Consider the following 19638-nt stretch of genomic DNA (forward strand, 5'->3'; position numbering starts at 1 on the left):
TCGGGATCTTGGGCATGCACGCACACATGCCCGGCGTGAGTTTAAGCCCCTGGGTCCAGTACCCGAACTGCGGTCGACTATGTGGAAGTCCAGCGACATAGCCATTACACCAACTGCTGGTCCCCCCAGCATGAGTTTTAAGCCATGGGGACTTGAACCATGATCAAAAACCTGGGAGTCCAGCAACATACCTATTATGCCATCTGCTGGTCCCAAGAAGAACAATTTTGACTGTTGATTATTAAAGTGGATTTAAAATTGTACAGTATTTTTCTATACTTGATTATAACTTTTTTTCCTAGAATGTAAAATATTTTATTTTGAAACCTCTAAAATTTGAAAGCAAGATGGTCTAGGTTAAATAATACTAGCTTAAATAATAGAGCTTTCCAAAGCTGAATGTGCCCATTTGGTACTCAATATTTCTGCTTGAAATACAAAAACAACTTTCTACAACTAGGTGGGAACACTACTGTTTTGATGATCTGTGACTAGATGAACAATCTCATTTGGGGATATCCCTTTTTCCCCTGGTAAGGGTTTTTAAATTTTAGAACACCTGCATTTTTCTAGGCTTACACTGATGGTTTCATCCCAAATATCTCCTAGGAGGCATAGACCATATACAGGAATCTATCTTCATCCTTTCCACTTTTGCATACTTCAGAGATGATCACGGACATGCTTACCATTCTGTGTCCATTCACCAGGAGGAAGAAGTTTTGATTAGTATTGAGCTATAGGCACTTTCTAATTATCCTGATGAGTTCACTCATATTGACACAATCAGGTACCAGGAACTTGGTTTTATCCAGTACAAGAAGCTGCTTCTCACCCTTGTATGATTCATTATCACCAGTATTTGGTGGGATGCTGCCTTTGGATAAGTCAGACATCTACTCATTGTTCAAAGGTCCAATGCCACTTGAAGGTCTACTCTGGCGGCATGGCATGGGAGCTGAGCAGTTATGGCAGGGTGGAGAATTCCTACAGCTCTGGAGATAGCAACAGCTTTGACTCTGGTGATGGCTATTGATTGTAACTTTTTTTTTTTTTGAGAGGTTTTTGCTATAGGGCGTGTGCACTCACCAGAAAGACAGAGAGAGAGAGAGAGACAGAAAGTGAGAAATCACCCCCCAGGGGGAATGGCCATGCCGCAATCCCTTCTCCTCCATTCTCCTCTCAGGATCTTGGGCTCGCATGTGCACGCACCCGGCATGAGTTCAAGCCACCAGGTCCAGGACTTGAACTGTGGTCAGCTACATGGGAGTCCAGTAACATAGCCATTATGCTAACTGCTGGTCCTGAAAAATTCATGTTGTTTAAACAACTAAGTTTGTAACAATATGCTAGAGCAGTGATACAAAATCAATAGAATATAAAAAGAAATAATAAACCAGAGTTTTATCATTACATTTGATTATATGGATCAGATAAACACATGAGATTATAAAAGAATTATAGCTGTTCTTGCTAATCAATTATATAACTTCTTAATTAGTTTTTAGGGGATCTTAGTTAAAATATTCCTTTAGCTCTGATTAATCAAATTTATATTTATTTCGTGTGTATCAACTGTAATATTTGGTCTAGTACAATTTTGTATGAACAGTGATGGAAGATATTGCATTTTATTTGTTTTTCTCTTGTTTTCAATTTTGCTAGAGGATTTTTGTGCTTACTGAAGAGAGTCACAGATGAGAGGGAGAAGGAGAAGCACCATTCAATGGGGTGTGGCCACCACAATTCCTCCTCCTCCATTTCTCCATCCAGTTAAGATTTTGGGCAAGCACCCCCAGTGTGTCCCTCAAGTGCAGATGGCCATGGATTATTCAGTTCCCCTAACCAACTGGCGATAGGGCTGGTCCAGAACGGTTCTGTATTACAACTGAGGCTGCATCTAGCAGAGTCCTGCACCTATACTAAACAAGTTTTTTTCATTACTCATCATCACACAGCCTACTCTTTAGCTTTCAAGTGTTCTGAGTGTGGTTCATTTGAAAAGAATTGAGGTTTATTTAGCTCTTGGGTTTTGGAGATCACAAAGTCAGGGGTCTGCATCTGATGAGGGTCTTGGTAGAGCTCTCTACAGAGTTTCGAGTGTTTCCCATGGTAAGTCAGAGCGAGCGCAAGTGGTCCTGTTTCTGCATCTCTGTCTCTTCCCCTATCCTTATGAACCACTATTATTCAGTCATAGTTGGTCCTTGCCTGATGATCTTAAACCTAATCACGTCTCTAAGGCCCCACCTTTTAATTCCATTATTGGATTATTTCCACTCTCTTAATCTTGTCACAATGAAAACCACACATGAATTTTGGGAGGATATATGAAACCATAGCAACAGCTAAATGCAATATTCAGCCATAGACTGGATCTACCCTGGAATTGACAGATTTATTGAAACATGAGACTTTCAATGCTAAAACCAGGATAGTCAGACAACACAACTGGCTCAGAAACACACATACACACACACACACACACACACACACACACAATACACAAAAATGTAGAGAACCTGTTGGTGGAAAGAACAAGTAATAAAGCAAATGGAAAAGTGTGAAAAATAGGTGAGTTGATATAAGTATGTATGGATTTTCCTTTAATTCATCTGTTTGAGCAATTTTTGGCAATTGGATGTTTTATTATTTTGCAGAATAATTGTATTTTTATTTCTATCAACAAGAAAATGCTTCTATATTTTCACATCTCATTGCTTTTTTAATGATTTTCTTTTTCACATTTAATTGTTGTATATCTCTGTGGCACACAATATGGTTTTTAAAGTATGGATGTAGTGCAAGACAATGAAATGAAGGATATTACCATATACATCATTTTAAATGGAGCACAGGCATTTTTCTGCCTGTTAAGTATTTCTTCCCTGAGTCCTTCCCACCTATCCTCTACTCTTCTACTATTCTTCACATCCCATACAGCTCTGGTATTTACATTGTTCTGCTTTCTCTTTTATTTTCAGATCTTTCCATTTCTGTCGAGTGCAGATGTTCAGTATATATTGAGTAGAGATATGCAGTGTTTGTCCTTCATAGTATGACTTACCTCACTTAGCATTAAGTCTTCTATATTCATTCACTTTGTATCAAATGATAGGATATCATTGTTCCTTATGGCTGAGTAGTATTTCGTAGTCTACATGTGCCACATTTTTTCAATCCAGTCATTAATTCTTGGGCATTTAGATTGTTTCCATATCTTAATGATTGTGAATGGTGCTGCAATAAGCATGAATACACAGTATATATTCTATTTTCCTATAAACAATAAAATCCCAATTTAGATAAAACATTGTCTTAAATAAGTACAAAATCTTATTTGACTTGGTATCTATAATTTCTACCCAGATATGCCCATTCTCTTTTTTTTTTTTTTTTTTTTTGAGAGTTTTTTGCTGTAGGGTGCGTAAGCTCACAAGACAGAGAGAGAAAGAGACAGACAGAAAGCAAGAAATCACCCCGCCATCCCCCCTGGGGGGTGATTTCCTGCTTTCTGTCTCTCTGTCTCTCTCTGTCTGTCTGGTGAGCGCACGCACCCTATAGCAAAAACCTCTCCAAAAAAAATTTTTAAATCTAAGAATGTATATATGTGCATAAGACATTATGATATGATATAATTTGCTTTAATCAGTGAAACCATTCTTCTGTTGTGAGTAGATACTAAATACAAGCACAGAAGAGTGTTGAGACTTAATGAATGAACATGGTGACCAAATGTGTTTCGACTTGTGTGTTATTTTGCATTTGCATTTTTAAACAAAATTATTTAAATAATTTAGTCATATCTACTGTTAACTCACTTGTCCTCTTTATGTTTGTATTAAGCATTTTAGCTGGAGAGCAAAACTCAAGCAAAACAATGATCATTTCCTTCTGCTACTACTCTATTGCCATGAACATCTTGGCACTACACTGCTTGGAATAGCCCACAGAAATTCTGCTGCTTGACTCCTGAAACAAAATTACTTAAATAATTTAGTCATATCTACTGTTAACTCACTTGTCCTCTTTATGTTTGTATTAAGCATTTTAGCTGGAGAGCAAAACTCAAGCAAAACAATGATCATTTCCTTCTGCTACTACTCTATTGCCATGAACATCTTGGCACTACACTGCTTGGAATAGCCCACAGAAATTCTGCTGCTTGACTCCCTTCCTGTATTTTTTTCTAAAAGGATTATTTATTCAGTTTTATTTATCATTATTATTATTTTTTTTTATTTTGCTGGAGGGCTCATGTAGTCACCTGAGAGAGACACAGTGACAGAGTGAGTGAGAAAAGTGAAAGTGAGAAAGCAAGCCACCAGGTCCAGGACTCAAACCATGGTGGACCACATGGTAGTCCAACATCTTAACCACCATTCCACATGCTGGTCCAGTTGTCTGTGTCTTTGATGATCTTTTCCTTCCATTTAGAATGCCTTTCTTCTTATTTTCTAGCATCCAAATGTCTACTTATTCTTTAATACTTAGTTTAAACATTGTCTATATCACATTCCTTTTCCTTTTTGTAAAAAATAATTTGTTAGAGAGTTTGGGTACTTACCATAGAGAGATAGAGGACAGAGAGAGAGGGAGAAAGCACCCTCCAATGAGGCATGGTCACAGTACAAATCCTTCTACTCCATTTCTCCATCCTATAAGGATTTGGGCCACACGCACACACAAACGCAAACACACACATACACACTCATATCCCAGTGTGTTTTTTAAATGGCCAGGTCCAGAATTTGAACCATGTGGTTGGCCATGTGAGATCCAACTACCTTAACTCCCAGTACACATGCAGCCTCACAGTTCCTCTTCTTGTTTCTTCTGTAAACATCCTCCTAAACATGCACATGCTTCAGTCTTGGTTAGGTGCCCAGTTCTGGATTCTTAGACATCCTCGTATGAGCCTTTTTCATTGCTTTTGTAGTATATCGACATTTTCTGTGTGCGTGACTTTCTTCCCTACTGAACACAAAGAGCCCTGAGGGTGGATACTGTCTTATTCACATTTGTAAATCCATCGTGGGCCCAGCACCTGACATTAAGTGAGCACTCACTATAAATTTGATAAACTTCAACTAATCAGATCACACAGAGTCATGAACCTGAAAATCAACAAACACATGTCTCTTATTGACCTAAATAGAAATAAATGTGGTATAGATTGTGAACCAAAAGCCAAGCACTTTTTTTCATAGAGGAGTCCCTCAGGTCTTACTCTTATTTTAGACACGGTTAAGAAAAAAGTGCTTGCTTATCTGATTTCCCAGCACACGGAAAATTAAAAGCAGCAATTTGGAGGCAGTAAGGGGTAATGCTAGAGTCAAGCATAGTAACAAAAACAAAGTTATATCTGCTGACACAAGGTTATACAAAGGTGATACTGATGTACACATGAGACACTTAGTTTTCAAAATTGAATAACAGAAACAAACCTCTGGTATGTTCTCTTACTAGAAATAAATTAAACTACAAATAAATGGTTTAAAAGAGATGACTATAAAAATCTCATGTGTCCTGACATTACTAGTGTATTTCTAAATAAGCTACACAGGAAGGTAGAAAATATTAAAAATAGAAAAAATACTTTCAACTAAATAATAATGAAAATATGACACAGACTATATATTGGCTATTCATAGCTATAACAGAGCATAGGGAGGAAGACAAAACAAAGTTACAAAAAAAAAAGAAAGGAAATTCAAAGAAACTAAGAGGAACTAACAAAGAAAAAAATCAGGGCTCAATGAAGTAGGTGAGTTACCTAACTGAGAAAAATCAAGAGAGCTGAAACTCATTTCTTTGAAACAATCACTAAAATTAAACTATTTCTAATTTCTGATTAAGCTAGTGACATAGCATCAGTTACAGATTTTGAATTCTCTATTCTCAGTAGAATTGTTCATTCAAGGGAACCAGTAGTTAGCGTAATGGCTATGTCGCTGGACTCCCACGTAGTCGACCGCGGTTCACGTCCCGGACCCGGTGGCTTAAAACTCACGCCGGGCGCATGTGCGTGCGTGCCCAAGATCCCGAGAGGAGAATGGAGGAGAAGGGATTGCGGCATGACCATCCCCCCTGGGGGGTGATTTCTCGCTTTCTGTCTCTATGTCTCTCTCTGTCTGTCTGGCGAACGCACGCGCCCTACAGTGAAAATCTCTCCAAAAAAAAAAAAAAGAATTGTTCATTCAATATTTGTTTAGTACTTTTTCTGAACCATTCAAGAGAGATGGAGAGAGAGATCTCTAAAATTAAATAAATTCTCTGGAATTCAAGGAGCTTTTTATTATTAAGACAAAAAGAAAGAAAGGAAGAGAAAAGATGATGAAGTAAATATGGGACCAGCCAGTAGCATGGTGGTTAAGGCAGGTAGATCTCACAAAGCTGACTGTGGAGCACAAATCCTGACCTAGTACCTCGAAAACTATGCCAGGTACATGCGCTGCATGACAAAATTCTCAAAAGGACAGTGGAAAAGAGATTGCAGTGTGACTGTCTCCTCTGAAGGAGCAGATGCTTTCTTACTTTCTCTTCCTCTCTGTCTCTCTTCCTCTCTCTATATCTCTCTCCATCAAGCACAGGTGCCCCATGGCAAAACTAAAACATTAAAACAAATAAACAAACAAATAAATAAATATAATATGTCACCATGAAACACATGTTGAAACCAATTAAACAGAAACATTTATTAGCTAACATTTTTTTTTTCCCAGAATGTGATCACAGTGTCTGGGAATACAACTGAATCAAGTAAGAACAGAAGAGTGAAGAATGGATTTGAAGATTAGTGATACCTTAGGACCAGCAGTTAGCGTAATGGTTATGTCACTGGACTCCTGTGTAGTCGACCGCAGTTCGCGTCCCGGACCTGGTGGCTTAAAACTCACGCCGGGCGCATGTGCGTGCATGCCCAAGATCCTGAGAGGAGAATGGAGGAGAAGGGATTGCGGCATGGCCATCCCCCTGGGGGATGATTTCTTGCTTTCTGTCTCTCTGTCTCTCTCTGTGTGTCTGGCGAGCACATGCGCCCTATAGCAAAAAAAAAAAAAAAAAAAATCTCTCCAAAAAAAGATTAGTGATACTTTTTCCTTAAAGTAAATTGCAAGGGATGTATGGGCAAGGACTAGAGACACCATAGAAATAAAAGAAATTCCAAAGTGTTTTAATATGAAAAGGGGAGTTTCTTACACAGCGTTGTCTCTAGACCAGAAATTTGAGGTCAATGGGACTAGCAGATGGTGTAATGGTTACGTCGCTGAACTCCTATGTAGTCGACTGCAGTTAAGTCTGGGACCTGGTGGCTTAAAACTCATGCTAGGTGCATCTACATGCATGCTCACGATCCTGAGAGAAGAATGGAGGAGAAGGGATTCTGACTAATTGTGGCCATCCCTTCCAGAGAGGTGATTTCTCACTTTCTGTCTCTTTGTCCCTCTCTGCCACTCCAGAAAGTACAGGTGCCCTGTAGCAAAAATATCTCAGGGAAAAAAAAAAAGAAAGAAAGAAAGAAAGAAAGAAAGAAATATGAGGGAGGTTGAAAAGAATTTATTCCATATAAGGAATACTTAGGAATATTTCAGGAAAGGGAAAAAAAAATTTCATGACTTGACAGAGAGATGTAGTAAAATCCTTGAAAAGATGAAATGGAAGAGGGAATCCACACTGATATTTAATGCAGTAAGGTTTAAACATTCATAAACTCAGGATTTTTTTTTCCTTTTTTTCATTTATTTACCCTCTAAAAAACTGAATTTGAATTTGAAAATCTCTATTAATGTATGGATACCAAGTTTATTGAGACTACACAGGTTAAGAAAGTTACATCATTGGGACCAGCAGTTAGCGTAATGGCTATGTCACTGGACTCCCAGGTAGTCGACCACGGTTTGTGTCCCGGACCCAGTGGCTTAAAACTCAGGCCAGGCACGTGTGCGTGTGTGCCCAAGACCCGAGTGGAGAATGGAGGAGAAGGGATTGTGGCGTGGCCATCCTCCCTGGGGGGGGATTTCTCGCTTTCTGTCTCTCTGTCTGTCTCTGTCTGGTGAACGCACGTGCCCTATAGCAAAAAAAAACCCTCTCCCCCCCAAAAAAAAAGAAAAGTTATATCATTTTTCTAAATTGAGAATAAACATGAACAATATAAGTAAGTAAGCGATAAAATGAAGCATAGTTCAGACAGTAACTGACAAGCTGGCACATAACTATCACCCTAATGATCAAAAACCACTGACAAGGGCCAGCAGGTGGCATTGTGGTTAAGGCACTGGGTACTTACACAGCCAAACATGGTCAAGTCCCAGACCTGCCAACTTGCTTTCTCACTTTCCTCCTCTCTTTTCCTCTCTGTCTTTCTTTGGGTGAGTTCACATAATCTGAAACAATTTTTTAAATAAATAATAATAACTAGAATTGAATAAGTAATTCTCTTTAAAAAGGACGCAAGCTATTTTTCCTAAAATTTGATTGAGATAGTGAAAAATGATGTATTGTAAAGTCTCGTTAAATGGCATATTGTTAAGCATTTAGACTTATGAGGTTTGGCATGGGTTAACAAGGAAGTTGCTTGTGACCAATTTGAAATATCAAACAATGAGACAAAGCTAAACAAAACATAAAGGGCTTTCAGAAAATAAATGAAATTTCTAGCAGAGCACTTCCTCTGCTAATAAACATATTTTTCTACATGGCCCCCTACTCCAGTCTTACCCCACAACTTTGTCATGTGGATTTTTTTTTTAATTATTTTTTAGAAGTTTCTGCTATAGGGCGCATACGCTTGCCAGACAGAGAGACAGAAAGCGAGAAATCACCCCCCAGGAGGAATGGCCATGCCACAGTCCCTTCTCCTCCATTCTCCTGTCGGGATCTTGGGCACGCACGCACATGCACCCAGTGCATTTTAAACCACCGTGTCTGGGACTCGAACCACGGTCGACTACATAGGAGTCCAGCGACATAGCCGTTACGTTAACTGCTGGTCCCACCACATGGATATTAAGAATACTGGTTTGTATTAAAGAAAATAAACTGGAAAGGTATGTCCCCTTAAATTTAGGACCATATATGCTACTTATGCAAACTTCTACTTTTTAGAATAAGTTGAGGCACTAACTTATTCTGTTAGATTGGGACATATCCTCTGACCCATGCAATCCCCTCAAACTCTTTAATAGTACATGTTATTGGGGACCAGCAGGTGGCATAGTGATTAAAATGCTGAATACTCCCACATTGCTGACCACAGTTTGAGTCCCAGAACTGGTGACTTGCTTACTCTCTCTCTCACTCTCTCTCTCTCTCCCTCTCTCTCTCTCTCTCTCTCTGTGTGTGCGTGTATGTTTGGTCAAATTTTAAAAAAATAATGAATGAATAAATAAAATTAAATAAAATAATTTTAAAAAATACATGTTATTTCAAGATATATAATATTGAAGTTAGTTATTTTTGTTGCCTTAGAAGATAATTTTACATTATTGAAAGTATATATTCCTAATGAAAGTTCTTCAAGTCAGAGCTCTACATTAAAGATTTACATCTTCTACTCTGTCTCACATTCTTAAAGCACTGCAAAGCATCCTCAGAACCGTGATATGTCTGGGAGTACCAAGATCGTCTGCTTTCAAACATACAGTTTTCTAAGAGTAAACTATCTGTTCAAAAATGTATTTGCCTAAAAAAGTGGTATATAACTTCTCACCTCCCCCTCCACAAATCCCCTTCTTTAACTTTATAAAGAATGACTTGCCTCTCATTTGTCTGTAATATTGTTTAATCACTAGGGTGATGGTTATATGCTGGTTTGCCAGTTTCTTTCTGAGCTATGCTTGCTTTTTTTTACTAATTTGTCCATGTCTATTCTCGATTTGGATGATAAACTATATGATTATGCTGACTACAGTGCTTTGCCCCAGAAAGCAAATATCTCAGAGTCACCCTCAGCTACAGTTACTGAGGTTGGTATTACAAAGTGAATGGCACTAATGAGTAAGTAATAAATCCTCTTGTTCAGGTTTGCCATTATTTACTTTCAACATAATGAAAGCAAAACCTAATAGAGTTGTCAGATGATAGATTATTAAAAACAATTTTGAAGATAGATAGCTATGTAATTTGGGGCATACAATTATTAAGAAGTTCAAAGTACTGAGAAATGGTGACATAATGAAACAGCTCCCATTATTATCTATTTGAATGATCATATTTTCTCAGCATGTACAAAAAAAAAAAAGAAAGAAAGAAATGAAAAGAAGGGAAAGAAATCTAGCAATAAAACTGATTCTGAATACTGTCTCATTCTAGTAGTAAGTAGAAATCACCCATGGACATGTAGCAAAGCTTCAACAATATCATTAATGGATTAAGAAAATTTATGAACTATTTTAAGAAATTTTAAAACTATTTTGGCCAACAGGTGGTATAGTGGTTAAGGTGCTGCACTCCCACATGGTTGACTGCAATTTGAGTTTCAGGTCTGGCAGCTTCAAAACCATGCCAGTAAGTGTGTGCGCATGTCCAAAATCCCTGGAGGAGAAATGGAAGAGAAGGGATTGTGGTGTGATCACCTCCCCCCTGGGAAATAATGTTTCTTTCTCTCTCCCTGTTCCTGTAGCGAGCACCTTAAAAGGAAAATAAAATAAAATTTAAAACTTCTAATAAATGTTTAACCAAATGTTTCACATAACTATATGGGTGTTCATTCTTATACTACTACTACTTATAATGTCTCAATTCCAAAACTTCTTAAAACGCACTCCTGTGGCCCAGCACAGTGCTACACTTGGTAGCAAACTGAACTGTGATGCTAAACGCCATGTGGCTGACCACTGGGTAGGATACCAAGGTCAACTTGAAAATACTCTGAGTGCATTTGCACATGCCCCGTATCCTGACAAGGTGGAGAAGGGAAATGAGGTCACAGCGTGACAAAAACCTGTCGTACATATATATGTATATGAAACAGATTCTTGTAACCCTAGAAGATTGAGATAATATTAAATTTCATTTTATATATAAATTGTTGAAAACTATGTTAACAGGGTCCTCAAGAAAGGACTTAAAAACATAAACGTATATTGCTTGAGGATACCAGTTTATGGCAGAAATGGAATAGAATTACTTGATCAAGGCGTGAAAAAAGATATGAAACAATGCCTAACTATGAAAGCAGATTGGTTGAGTTTTTATTCTGTTTTTAAGTGAAAGATTAGGGCTACAGTATGTAGTTAGTAAACATGATTGTGCTTAGATCCTATTGAATATAGTTTACAATGATATAATTTAATTTTAAAATGTTTATGTTTAAAAGATATCCTCTACACAGCAAAATTCTAGATGTCAACTTAAGTAGACCAAGCAGGGCCAACTCTGTGACCTGGTGGTTAAGGCAGACCAACACCACATGACAGACCATGTGATTCTAGTACTGGCTTGAGAAACTTGCTGAGCACATTTGTGTGCGTGTTTAAAATCCTAATAGCGGACAGAAATGGGGGAGAAGGGATTGCAACATGACCATCTTCCACTGGGAGTGCTTTCTCCTCACCCTCTTCCTCTGTCTCTATCTCTCTCTAGCAAATCGCTGCTCATTAGCAAGGAAAAAGAAAAGTAAAGCATATATTTCTACAAGATTATTTTAGATAACATAGGAACAAAAATGCATTAAGATTACAGATATCATATATCACACACTTCCCTGAAAGTACTGGAGCATCCCCTGAGTCTGTGTGTATCACTCGGTAGTTTGTCTGGGGCAGCTTCTCTTTAAAATTGATTCCTACTATGATGTTCTATTCATTTGCTAAGATTCAGATCAAACACAAAAGTAAACAACGCTAATATTTTTCCTGTTCCAAAGCACATCACATCGACGTATCTGCCATAACATCACATTTTACTATGGTTATTTGATTCTACATATTGGCATTCAATTACAGGACTCTCAGAGACAGTGTCCCATAGATTTGTGAAATCCCAGTATTCCATGTAATACATCCTCTCAATGTAAGAGTTCTCGATAAATAATTTCTGAAGTAAAATATTGTAAAAAGTTAAAAATAGATAGGCGTTTCAAAGGACCATATGCTTTTTAAGCTACTACTTTCTTTATTTTGATAAGAACATATTTAAAATAAATAAATTTATATTTTTCTAGATTTTTAGCCACACGCATAAAATGAAATTGATGAATGGATAATGTTACAGATGTTTTGTTTGTTTGTGGAGTTGGAAGACTGGAGAATGCTTTCAACATCTGTAAACCTTAGAATCTTGTCTAAAATTGGTAAGAAAAAATTTGCTACAGACACAAGAATATACGTAAACAAATAAAATTTAAAACTTCTAATAAATGTTTAACCAAATGTTTCACATAACTATATGGGTGTTCATTCTTATACTACTACTACTTATAATGTCTCAATTCCAAAACTTCTTAAAACGCACTCCTGTGGCCCAGCACAGTGCTACACTTGGTAGCAAACTGAACTGTGATGCTAAACGCCATGTGGCTGACCACTGGGTAGGATACCAAGGTCAACTTGAAAATACTCTGAGTGCATTTGCACATGCCCCGTATCCTGACAAGGTGGAGAAGGGAAATGAGGTCACAGCGTGACAAAAACCTGTCGTACATATATATGTATATGAAACAGATTCTTGTAACCCTAGAAGATTGAGATAATATTAAATTTCATTTTATATATAAATTGTTGAAAACTATGTTAACAGGGTCCTCAAGAAAGGACTTAAAAACATAAACGTATATTGCTTGAGGATACCAGTTTATGGCAGAAATGGAATAGAATTACTTGATCAAGGCGTGAAAAAAGATATGAAACAATGCCTAACTATGAAAGCAGATTGGTTGAGTTTTTATTCTGTTTTTAAGTGAAAGATTAGGGCTACAGTATGTAGTTAGTAAACATGATTGTGCTTAGATCCTATTGAATATAGTTTACAATGATATAATTTAATTTTAAAATGTTTATGTTTAAAAGATATCCTCTACACAGCAAAATTCTAGATGTCAACTTAAGTAGACCAAGCAGGGCCAACTCTGTGACCTGGTGGTTAAGGCAGACCAACACCACATGACAGACCATGTGATTCTAGTACTGGCTTGAGAAACTTGCTGAGCACATTTGTGTGCGTGTTTAAAATCCTAATAGCGGACAGAAATGGGGGAGAAGGGATTGCAACATGACCATCTTCCACTGGGAGTGCTTTCTCCTCACCCTCTTCCTCTGTCTCTATCTCTCTCTAGCAAATCGCTGCTCATTAGCAAGGAAAAAGAAAAGTAAAGCATATATTTCTACAAGATTATTTTAGATAACATAGGAACAAAAATGCATTAAGATTACAGATATCATATATCACACACTTCCCTGAAAGTACTGGAGCATCCCCTGAGTCTGTGTGTATCACTCGGTAGTTTGTCTGGGGCAGCTTCTCTTTAAAATTGATTCCTACTATGATGTTCTATTCATTTGCTAAGATTCAGATCAAACACAAAAGTAAACAACGCTAATATTTTTCCTGTTCCAAAGCACATCACATCGACGTATCTGCCATAACATCACATTTTACTATGGTTATTTGATTCTACATATTGGCATTCAATTACAGGACTCTCAGAGACAGTGTCCCATAGATTTGTGAAATCCCAGTATTCCATGTAATACATCCTCTCAATGTAAGAGTTCTCGATAAATAATTTCTGAAGTAAAATATTGTAAAAAGTTAAAAATAGATAGGCGTTTCAAAGGACCATATGCTTTTTAAGCTACTACTTTCTTTATTTTGATAAGAACATATTTAAAATAAATAAATTTATATTTTTCTAGATTTTTAGCCACACGCATAAAATGAAATTGATGAATGGATAATGTTACAGATGTTTTGTTTGTTTGTGGAGTTGGAAGACTGGAGAATGCTTTCAACATCTGTAAACCTTAGAATCTTGTCTAAAATTGGTAAGAAAAAATTTGCTACAGACACAAGAATATACGTAAACAACAGGAAGGGGTATCAAGTGATGTACATAATGAAGTAAAATACATTATCAAATTTTCAATGTATTCCTCTAAAAACAGAAAATAACTAGTAGAACTAGACCCCTACTATCAAAAGTACACAACATAATGTAATGTTCAACGTTGAGTTGGAAAAGTATGTCTATATCTGTTATTTGATAGTTTTAAGTTTATATATATATATATATATTGTGAAAAAACATAAAATACTTACTGAACAAAAAATAATGAGGAGATTTTTAAAAATCATAAAATAGTTGTTTTAATTACAATAGCAAATAAAATTTTACATAGCTGATTATGGTATAAAATACAGTGTTTTAATCCCAAATTAAGTCATCATATTACGCTAAACTAAGAAGCAATCTAAGTATAATTAGAAAGATAATATATTGGAAGTAAACCATGATTAACCACAGGAAGAAATTTAAATTTATATAGTCAATGACTTAAGTAATTTGGGGAATTTTACTATTGAAAACACAAATTAAATTAAAAAGTGAATTGTATTCAGAATGAGAAACAAATCTAAAAAAATTTAAAATTAAAAATTCCCACTTTGTATCAATATTGTACATGTTACAGAAGATGAATAAGAAAGTACATTTTACTAATGGCCTAATATGCATTTGAAATATTTTTCATTGCATGTTCTGGTTGTATACTCTTTCTAATAAGCATTTTACATGGGATATATAACACACTCTTAAAGAGGTATCTTTAACACTTCTCTGAGTACAGTATATGAAAATTTATTTTTGTTATAGATAGTTTATGTAAGTATCTTTCATAGTCACAGCTGTGTTAGTACTACAATGCAAATATATGAGGTTGTCATTGAAGTAAAATTTTGAAGACATTTTATTTACATGTAAATATTTTGTTGATTATTTAATGTTTTTTGAGCATTCAGAAATCCAAAACACATTTAAGATGTCTATATCTATCATTAACTATTTTGTTTTCACATCTTTTATATCCTCACTTTTGTGATATATTTTAAATTTAATCTATTTTTCTTTCTTTATCACTTTTTTTTTTTAACTTTTGTGATAGGGCACATGCACTTGCCAGAGAGAGAAAATGAGAAATCATTCCCAAGGGGCATGGCCATACCACAGTCCCTTCTCCATTCTCTTGTGATTTGGGGCACACATGCAAATTCAGATGGAACTCAAACCATGAAGTCAGCCATGCGGGATTCAGAGCCTTAACCTCCATGGCACCTGCTGGCCCTTCCAATGTATTTTTCAATGTCAAAACTTTATGCCACATCAACATAAAATTAAATTTTCATGCATTTTATGCTTCATTGTTTTCTGTAACTAACCTAAAAACTAAACAGTATTTTAATTCGAAGATTGTATCTTTTCTTAATGAATTGCTGTTTTATTATAATCTGAAAACTGTTAAAATTTCTTGTCAATATTAGAAAAAATTTGACCATTTCATCCCTTATACATATTATATTTGTTTTATATACTTGTTATCATTGGTAGATAGACATGAGCAGGGCAGGATCTAGAAGCCCGTGGCAGTGCCCGTGAGAAACATCCTAAACTGCCTTTTTTGCAGCTTTAAAGTCAGTAACAGACTCCTGCTCAACACAGGGCCGGCACGGAGGAGCTTATATAACTTGGAGCATGCTTAGAATTGAACTCCAGTTGCCCATTAAGATTTATTTTATTTATTTATTTTTGCAACTCCTTTTCTTTATTGCTAATACACAATCATTGCTCTAGAAGGATCAGAAGATTCAGGGATGAGAATATGCACAGTTACCTAGAGTCATAATTTAGACATATTTTATTTGAATAAATATTGACTTTCCTTTTATAACGTTTGCTCAATATATAACAGGTATCCTAAATTGTGAGAAAATTTTACCCCAAGTATTTTATATATTCTGATTTTTATGTATATTTCTAATTTTTTAATTTCCATTTTCCCTATCTTCATTTTTGTTTCTATTATTTATGAACCCAATAGAATTGTACAAATTTTTTAGTGTTCATATCTATATTTGGAAAATTTATTATTTTCTTTTTTTATCCTATCATGTTTTGAGGACATTGTGTATAATTTTATTTTATTCTGGAAATTTTACATATTGTCTATAGCCTGAAAACTTGTGTTTTTTTTTTTATTTTTAGAATATGATCATGGATCTTATGCTTAAAAATGTTAACACTGGTATGGAATTCTATTTTATATCATTTGATGTTCTTATACATATTGGCCAGTTAAAATTCTGATAAGTATTATCTTCATTTATTTGAACATGACCACTCTTCCTCTTTGCAAACTTCTTTTGATTTTTATTTTGTTCTTGGTGTTTTGAACATCATGGCTCAACTTCTATTCTGGTCTTCTATTGACTTTTGAAATGTGAGGAAGTCTGCTAAATCTTATTCTTTCCATAAAGGTAGAAATCTGAGTCCACAGCTTGACCTGATGTTTTCATATCTCAAATCTTACTCTATGATACTCAGCCTTGGGGCTGAAATAATAGTTCCAAAGTCTATTCTCAAGGATATTCACTTATCTCATTATTTTGCTTCTCCATTTCTTCCTCAATGATAAGAGAATATTTATCTCTTCATAAGTGAAAAATATAAATTTAGTCCAAATTTATTATATTGTGCAAGTATTTTATTTATGTCAGAACTTTGTCTTTGAAAATCAGAAATATTTTATTTTTGCTATGTCTCATTCATGTCTATTTTTCACAAATTCCTTAGGAAAAAAGAAGTAACTATACACATAAAGTTAAGAACTGGTAATATCTAATGCTCATTTAGCATTGAAGATTTTGCTAATGCAGTGTCACAAACAATGTATGTCCAAAATGTTTGGCTGTATTAGAACCTATTTTACCTGTCTAATGATTAGAGTGCTTTCTTTGAACTTTCTGCTTCCCAACTAATGGCTATAAAATGTAATGTCTTATGTATCCAGCCTACAGTGTTGCGTTTTCATTAATCCAATTGTATTAGTGTCTCAGGACCTTGAAATTGAGTTTCAGTGATTCTAGTAAATCCCCATTGTGTCTGCAATCAAGATCATGTAAACTGCAGAATGTGTTAGTCTGCTAAGGGATGGAGAAAGCCAGTCTACAGAGACAAGAATGACGCAGATAGACAAAGTGATGCAGAGACAGGAGGTCATGGCTCCAGGGGGAGACGGTGAAACCAATGATACAGAAGTTTTGATCGTTGATAGATTTCCACGTCTCGTTTCTCAGCCCTCAAGAGGCCTGAATGTACTGACTGCCCTTGTGTTCATAAAATATTGTTGTATCCTTTACTTGCCTCACTTTAATACATTTATTTTCTTTCTTGTTCTTTTAGTCTTTTCTTTATGCTGAAGGCATTTTAAATTCAGTTCTCTAATGAGCCAAGAATTAACCTTGACTAACATGAATATTCTTTGCTGTCAACATTGTAGAATGATGACTTTAAGAGACTGTGTATAGCATGCTACACAGGCACAAATGCAAATGGTAAAACACATCTTTCAGGTGCTTATTATACCACCTTTACTTTTAGGTCTACTTGTTGTGCTCGCTTCGGCAGCACATATACTTTTAGGTCTACTTGTTTAATTTTATTTCCAATTTTCTACTAAGGCAAATTGAGTACACTGTCAACAGTTCCTAAAATAATTTACCACTGATGGTAAAGATTTCAGTCTTTATAACAGTCGTGAGGAAAAGAAAAATAAAAAACAGGAGAGTTAAATATTCTGAATCAAATGTTATAGTGGGAACTGCATACTGTCAGTATGTGTTCTAATATGTTAATCACTTTTGCTATCAAAAAAAAAAAAAGTGTGGCCCAATTTCAGTGATGCAAGTAGTATGGGTGATTCTGTGCTCCTCTAGAGATCATGTGGTTTCAGCTCAAAGATGTACTGTCCTGCAATGAATCATAGCATGACAACCCTGCCAAAGGTGCCTCTCTCTCTCTATTTTGTCTTCCTCTTCTCCTCCTACCTCTCAGGGAATGGACAAACTTTAAAAACTCAAAGAGAAAAATATTATCTCAAAAAGCAACAATGTATTTAATTTTCTTAAATATATACAATTTTATATGAAGAAACACTAATCACACATTCAAAAAATAAGTCATTGTGAATATATATTACAACTGAATAATATAAATTTCATAGAGAATACAAGTGATATGAGAAGGATTTAAAATGTGAGTCTACTTTTTAAACATCAGCACATCAAACTGCATTATATATATTTTAAGTTATTTTTTTAGGAATTAGTTTTTATTAATAAGAGTAAAAAATATTATAGAGACTGCATCATTTCTCAATTATTCAAAGTGAAGCAGAGAATTATTCTCTCATAGTTTCAATTTGTGATTGCACTACTTACTCATTTATGGGCCTGCGCAAGTTTCTTAAACCCTTTAAATTTCAGGGATTTTTTTCAAACTTCATTCTTAGCATTATTGTGCTATTTTTATAATATAATATTAATAAAACATGTTGCACTGTGCCTAGCATATAGCATATATTTAGAAATTGATTACTAATGACAATAAGGGTGGAGAAAAATAAATGTACAAATTACACATGAATTAATACTGATCATTATTTCCTTAGGTAAAAATTTGCAGGTCATTCATTAGGAGCCATTAGTAAAAATATGGGCTGTAAAGCACTGCTAATGCAATGCTCTGTAAGGCTGACTCACATGAGAAGGTTATATCTTTGTAGAATCCATCCTGAACACCCTAGGTATTCAAGGGACCCCGATCTGGGATTAGCTGAGACTGAGGGTGGATTGTGGCATGGGGATCCTGTTGGGAGGATGCCTGTCCCTCTTTCTTTCTGTTTCTCTTGCTCATGAAAGGAAAAAAAAAAAAAAGCTTAAAAATAAAAATTCATTTAAAAACGAAAGAATTAGGGCCAAAAAGCTCCCTCCAGATCCTCCTTTTTGAGTCGAGATGTGTCTGTGTGGGTGAAGATAGGCTCTATACATGGAGCTTTCCTCCTCCCTCCCTCCTCACCCCCTTTCTCTGTGACCTGGATGCAGACCACAGCTGGGGTTCATAAACATCCCAAGCATGTTCCCTTAATTTGTGGAATTGACTCATGACTGGAGTCATCCAGAGTTATTTGTTTCCCTCTCACATTAGTATCACCTGATTAGGGACACTCGAACCTAAACATCCTCTGCTGATTCTGTTAATCAATAACCTAACCTTTTATTATAACCTTCCAACAACGTATGTACCAACCAGACTCCAGTCTTCATGACAGGGAATCTGCATTGATCTTTAACTGATTTATGAATGTTTTGTTCTTAACATATATCACCTAAGCTTGTGCTCCCTGATGGAATGGCCCATCCTCTGCCCAGCCATCAACAAAGCATCCTGCTCTGCTTCTATAAGTGATAAACTCATGTCTTCCCTTGCTGGACCTCTGGGTACATTCTTTGGAATTGATAAACACTATGGGCAAACACTCTTACATTTTGAGCTTACCCACGCCAGTGGGTTACAGTGAAATTTAAGGAAGCTTGGATGGAGCTCCTTCCCTGGAGAGAGGCTCATTATTCTTGGCTCACTAAAGTCGGTGG

At 35.9% G+C, this 19638-nt stretch overlaps 1 pseudogene; it reads right to left on the minus strand.

Annotated features, from left to right (window-relative positions):
• Nucleotides 1-575: 575 nt before the first annotated feature.
• LOC102485363 (microtubule-associated proteins 1A/1B light chain 3B pseudogene) lies at nucleotides 576-948 on the minus strand (annotated as a pseudogene).
• Between the last annotated feature and the right edge of the window lie 18690 nt (nucleotides 949-19638).

Source organism: Tupaia chinensis, unplaced genomic scaffold (genome assembly GCF_000334495.1).
Source record: "Tupaia chinensis unplaced genomic scaffold, TupChi_1.0 Scaffold000033_1, whole genome shotgun sequence".
Lineage (NCBI taxonomy): Eukaryota > Metazoa > Chordata > Mammalia > Scandentia > Tupaiidae > Tupaia > Tupaia belangeri.